Genomic DNA, 7252 nt, shown 5'->3' on the forward strand with positions numbered 1-7252 from the left:
CTGAGCTGAAATGACAGGGGTAGCCTCGACTCTCGGGCTATGTCATCCCAAATAATCCCCCAAATGAAACACAGACACCAAATGTGGGATGAAAAGGCCACAGCCGATATATATTAACGTCATTGGCAAATACAACAGAACACCCCTAAACTCGCCAGGACCAACCGGGGCCGAACCGTAAGCATCACCTTATGGCCTTATGGGAGGGCGTCCCATGATGCCTCGCCCCCACCCAAGGTTCCAGCAACCCGCCCAGCCAGGAACCTCCCACCGACACTTTAACACCAGTGGCAATAACCACATAACACCCCCCGGCAACCAGGCAAGCTACCGTCCCCGGCTGTGACAAAATTGTAAAACAGAACAAAGAAAAATGAGTAAACAAGAACATCACAAAATGAAGGGAGGGTGGGACAAAAACACAGGGTAAGCTGGCACCACAAAAAGCCCAGAACCCCCCAATGCCCTAACCTTATATACTTCCCTCACTTCCTCTTCCTTCGTTAATGTTGTTAATTTCCAAACTCCAAAGTTCTACCTTAAATGCTAATATATGGTCTACCTTAAGTCCTGTTATGTAACTTGTAAGACAGTCAGTTGGCAGCAGAGGGAGAAAGAGAGAGCATGGAATAAAGAAGCTTCTGCATGACCTGTCTGAAGAAACATTCCTCCGTTGGATTTAGAATCTGGAAATGTATCAGAAAACTGGGCAAAGTGGAAGGAGCTGATGGAGCTGGTTTATGCAGGACCTGATGCAGCACAATGGACGGATCAACAAAAGGCTGCATACTTTCCCATCAGTGTTGGCCAAACAGGCCGGGATGTAGGCAGAGCAAGTGCAAGTGGAAACATAGCTCCAGAGGACAAGATAGCAGAGATATGATAAAAGACAGGATATTAATGGGCAGTCAGTTCAAGGAAGTGCAGGAAAAGTTACTGCAGGGGGAAGAATTAACCTTTGAAAAAGCTATCAGAATTGCGAGAGCATATGGGATGTCAAGAAAAGAGTTGCAGGTAATGGGAGGTCCACACCCACAAGCCTAGAACACAGAAACAACCTGTGGATATTGTGGAAACACACATTACAGAGATATGTTATGCCCTGCAAGAGGCCAAATATGTAATAAATGCAGAAAAAAGGGGCACTTTGCCAAAATATGTCATAATGGAATGAGCTATAGGAAGCCACAGACACGACCAGTGTATAATATAGATGATTTGGACAACCATTCAGATGATGACACAGACAGCTCACAGATATACCTTGCATCGGTGCAGAACATACAACACTCTGCAGATGAAGCAGTGGGCACCTTACATCTAGGGGATGCTAAGATCCCTGTCAAGTTTAAGATTGACACAGGAGCTCAGGTAAATTGCGTGCCAGGGCACATATATCGCAAGTTCCTCCATAAGGAATTACAACTCAAAACGCAAAGGCTACCAAAGCTAAGAGGTTATGGAGCAGAGGTCCTGGATGTTATTCGACATTGTCATACAAAATGTGCATTTAAAGGATCTGAAACTAACTTACAGGTGTTTGTAATAGAAACACAGGCTCCTGCTGTGCTTGGTCTGCGGACGAGCCAAGAGATTGGACTTATCAAAATTATAATGACGGTTAACAGCAGTGAAAACATACTTACAGCTCACAGCATTAAACACGATTTCAATGATGTATTCAGAGGACTCGGATGTCTTCCAGGGATATGCAAAATTCGGATAAAAGAAGGGGCATACCCTGTTAAACATGCACCGAGGAAAATACCTTTAGCTCTTCAAAGCCAAGTGGAACAAGAACTCTTAAGGATGGAGAAATTAGGAGTGATCAAAAAGGTCACAGAACCTTCTGAATGGGTCAACTCTATGGTGGTGGTGGAAAAGAAAAACACAGGAGCAATCCGAATATGCATTGACCCACGTGATTTGAACAAGGTAATAATGAGAGAACATTACAGACTACCCACTCTAGAGGACATACAACACAAACTGTGTACTGGTAACTACGTCTAGATGAGAACAGCAGTTGCCTCACCACGTTTAACTCCCCTGTTGGACAATGGAGATTTACAAGAGTTCCTGTTGGTGTAGCATCTGCTCAGGAACAAGAACCTGATTGCCTTGCTTAAGAGATGTTGTGAGAAGAATATGAAGCTCAACCCAAACAAACTGCAGATTGGTGTTGAGGAGGTAAGCTACTTTGGGCATATCAGTAAAGATGGTTTAAAATCCGATCCCAACAAAATACAAGCAATCACTAAAATGCAAGCACCAACTTCCAGAAAAGAGCTAGAAACAGCACTGGGCATTTTCAATTATCTGTCAAAGTTTCGCAGGGTTTAGCCCAACAAACAGCACCTCTATGAACTCTACTGCACAAAAATGCATGCTGGTCTTGGGATGCTAATATGCAAACAACATTTGAGAAAATAAAGGCCACTATAAGCAAACAGCCCAGACCCATCTTGAAATATTTTGATGTGAACTGTGATACTGTTCTTCAAGTAGACGCATCACAATTTGGGTTGGGTGCAGTACTGCACTTACGGCAGCTCAATCCAACTATGCCCAAATTGAAAAGGAAATGCTAGCCATTGTCAACGGATGTGAAACATTTCATCAATATATCTATGGGCGTCCAGTATTAGTGGAAACGGACCACAAGCCTATAGAACACATAATGCTGAAACCACTAAACTTAGTTCCTCCACGCCTACAGAGAATGGTAATGAAGCTACAACCATATGACCTTACTGCCAAATACAGGCCAGGGAAAGAAATCCCAATGGCAGACACGCTATCCAGAGTGTTTCCAGCAGGACATGAAGCAGGACATGAAGCATTATCTTCATGGCCGAACGTATACTCATTCCTAGAAGTCAACAGAAAACTGGTTTTGGAACAAAATCACCAAGAACACTTAGGCATGGCTCTGTGCAAACGACGGGCACGGGAATTGGTTTATTGGCCTAACATAGACTCTGATATTGAGAGGTTTGTGAAGATTTGTGATACCTGCAACGAATTTCAACGACGAAACACAAAAGAACCCCTCATCCCCTGGAGTATTTCTTCTCATGCTTGACAACGACTAGCTACAGATATTTTTCATACTGAAGGGAATGAATCATGTATCATTCTGCCATGTATCATTTTTTACACCATTTTGCCAACTGACCTTTTGTATAACTACTTTTCTATAACTAGGTGTTAAAAACAATAGGGATATTAACTATATGATTGCTGTTTAATGTATTGACTAATTATGTATAAAATCTACTTCTCATAACATGTCTGAGCTCTGCAAAAAACATTCCATATCCATTTTTTTGTAGAATAAGTTACAGGGAAGTGACATTGTGAGATCCAGATGTGTGATCTGTTTCTTCACTCAAAGCCAAACCACGTATAAATAGGCAACATTGCCAATAATTAAAATATGCACATCTGTGTGCTTGACATTTGTTGTTGTTTTGGTTTTTTTTACATTGTACTTTCCCAATTTCCATGGTATAACTCTAATTATTTTTGTTTTGGTATTGTTTTATCGTAAGAAACACAAATAAAAATTACGTTTTCTAAAATAAAAGTGCTTTAAAGCAAAATATTTCCCTTAGCAATATGACCAAATTGACTACAACTAGTTTTTAAATGCACTAAAAATAATATAATGCATTGACATAAGCAGACAATCCATAAAAAACTGTGCAAGAAAGAGAGGAGAGCCAAGCAGCAGAGGTGCACTGAATGCCATAAGGGATACGCTAAGAGTTACAGGAGGCAGAAGGTAGAGCCGTGGTAATTAAGGGAGAGGTACAGTTGTGCTCAAAAGTTTGCCTACCCTGGCAGAAATTGTGAAACGTTGGCACCAATTTTGAAAATATGGCTAATGTTGTTCACTTGTCTATACCCATGTTGCTACATACATGTAAACATGTAAAAAACCCTTTAGGTGTCATGTCCAAAAAATTATTTTGTTTTATTTTAATAGACGGTAAGACACTTGGAGCTAGGATCTATTTTAAATAATCCACTTTCTTAAAAATTATTTGGGGCATTATTGTTTCTTTTTTTGTTGCATTTATATCTCACCAATTGATTTGGTCTGGTTTTCATGGCATTTATGTTTTATTATATTTTGTTTAATATACACTTATATGCAAAACCTCTACTTCTATTCTGTAAAGTTTTTCTTTCACCTTTGCAAACTCTCCTTGAATGAAGTTGAAGTTGTAATTTTTGAGCATATCCAAAATTGTGTTTTTCCCAAAAGCTGTGGATACATTTCATTCTTACAATTGTACTAGAATTTTTATTTTAGCAGTCTCCTTTCTAATGTTTCGTATCATGCTAAATAATATTTATACAAATGTGTAAAAAATATGTGCGATCATTTGCACATTCGCCTTAAAACCATTAGATTAGCATATGCATTTTATTTTCATTTTGTTTTCTCCAGACACCTATTTTATCCGATGCCATGCTTACAGGTAGCTTAGTGAACAGGCTCTATTTACATATAATTCGGGATAATGAACATTTGATTTTTCTGTCTATGCTTTTAAAACTCTTTCATTGAAAAATGACCTACAAAAAAATAACAAATGCTCTACATCTTGCTTCTCAAAGTGTATCTAATATACAAAATGTATGTTTTTTAAACTTAACTCACTAAAGTTTGCAAATGCAGATATTTATGCTGAGCTTACAAATAAAAAAATAAGTATATATTTTTATATATATATATATATATAATGCTTGTATTTGTAGGTTGAAGATATTCTGTAAAGTAAATTTAAATCATGGTCCTTAATTTTTTTAATTAGCTCTTATAATGTGATTGATCTGTATATGTATATATATATATATATATATATATATATATATATATATATATATATAACTGTATAAATATTTATACATATATATATATGTATGTATGTGTATAAATATATATATGTGTATATATATAACATACATATATAACAATGAGTACTCAAAACACTGACTGAAGGCTTGTATATGCAAAGAAGTAAAATTCTCTAATGCTTTTTCACAAACGTCTGTCTAGCAATTTGTCAATCTTCCAGTAAATAGCCTCCGATTTTGCTGGAGGGTCTAACTATGGGGCCAAAATGAAGGATTAGTAAAATAGGAGCCTTCAAAAGGTTATACATACACAAAAAAGATTGCAATGATGTAAAACAGTATTTTAAACTAGAAAGAAAACATTTCGCACTGGTTTACCTGGGTCTTAAATTTGATGCACAAATAGTTTATTAAAGAATAACAAGCTAACACAGCCATCAGCACCAGACATTTAAAAGAAAAAAGAAACATACCTCTTTGGAGCAAAATAGCTTGGCCTTATAAGTTCTCACTTCCTTCAACAGAGAATATCAGCGTCGTAACTCTTTAGAAGCAAAAGTTGTGTAAAAAAATGGTTAACCCTAACCGATGCTACACTTATTTATACCTCAAGAGCTTATGGAGGCGGAACAACTCCAGGGGCATCCCTTATGTGTGTGTTATTTATTTATTTAAAATGACAATAAAATGACTTTTTCCAGAAACAGATTTTACCTGTATAATTTTGTAAAACAACTTACAATGAATTATTGTCTATCTACATATTTCATATTTAATAATTATTTATATTTGTAAAAAGTGTAAGAACGTGAAATAATTGACTCATGTCCATAAAATGTTTGGCTCTAGAAATAAAATAGAATATGGATACAAGACAGAATTTAATACACAATGATGATCTATCCATTGAACTGCCTGTGCAAATGGTTTAAAAACTATTCAAACCGTTCTTGACCCATTCGTCTTTTGACAACAAATTTCATTTCTTGCATGTTCCATTTCCATTTTGGAAATGAAATTTGTTGTCCTATACCCATATCTACTCTCACTCTCTCATTTTCGTATGTCTCCCAACCTTCTCTGCCGACCACTTCAGCAACCGTGTCTCGCATCTTCTTGTCTTCTATCTTTTTTTCTTCTTCCTTCTCTTTTTTCGAACTTCTGATGAAATGGCGGAGCTTCTGATAAAATGGCAGAGCTTCCGGTGATGTCCTCTCCTCCCCGATCCTCCAACCAGGGAGGAGGAAGACATCGCCAGAAGCTCCGCCATTTTGGTGAACGTTCACATGAGGTTATTGTAGCGCAAAATGGGGGAGCATCCGGTAACGTCATGTCCCTTATTCTTCAATCAGGGAAGCGGATGTCACCAGAAGCTCTGACATTTTGGCAGAGGTTCATATAGACTTATTTTAGGGCAAAATAACTTCCACTGACATCCTCTGCCCCCACCCTCCATTCAGGGGAGAGGGCATCAGGAGAAGCTATGACATTTTGGTGGAAGCTCATATAATACATAAAATATATATTATAGTAACACATGCATATGTGTGCAAAGTAAAAAAAAAAATGAAATATTTTCATTCTATTTCTATGTGATGAAACTTGTGTTTCATCCTATACATTTTAGTGTAATTACCATTACATTAAGATATGTATATCATGAATATGAATTTGGGTTGGATTCATATTCATTATTTACTTATCTTGGTTTAATGAAAGAATATGAATTTGGGATGGGTTTAATTAAATGCAAGAAAATACATTATTTTTATATTGTAAAATAAACATCTAAGGAATAACAATACAGCTGAATGAAACCCAAACATACGTTTAAGGGATTATATATACACACGGAGAGAATGAAGTGGGATGTTCGAGGATATGCCATTGGCTATGTATGCTGCAAAATTAATTGTGCTGAATGCATATGTTTATTCACAACTTTGGTGAAATTTAGCTTTTTATTATTCCGAGACAAAAGGAATGAATACGTAGTAAATATTTGTTCACGATTTTATTGTATATTAAAGTATTTCGTTATAAACAACCAATGACATATTTATAGCTATCTATAATATCTTTTAAAAACATATTTAATAATTATATGTATATATTTTATATGTAAAAATATTGTATCACAGCAGTACTCAAAATGTATTAAAAACTAAAACCATAGAATAAAAAAAATATACTAATACTGCTATTATTATCTATCCATAAACCCATGCTCCATTATAAATTGCCTTAAAAAATAAGTATCATTATTTGGTCCAGTTGACGTAAGCAAAACAAAAACATGAAATAACTTGCTTCTAATGATAACCAGAACCTTGTGGGATTTTTTTAATATAATTTCAAAATGATTCTAGACACATCACCATTA

This window comes from Spea bombifrons, chromosome 6 (genome assembly GCF_027358695.1).
Source record: "Spea bombifrons isolate aSpeBom1 chromosome 6, aSpeBom1.2.pri, whole genome shotgun sequence".
In the NCBI taxonomy this organism is placed as follows: Eukaryota; Metazoa; Chordata; class Amphibia; order Anura; family Pelobatidae; genus Spea; species Spea bombifrons.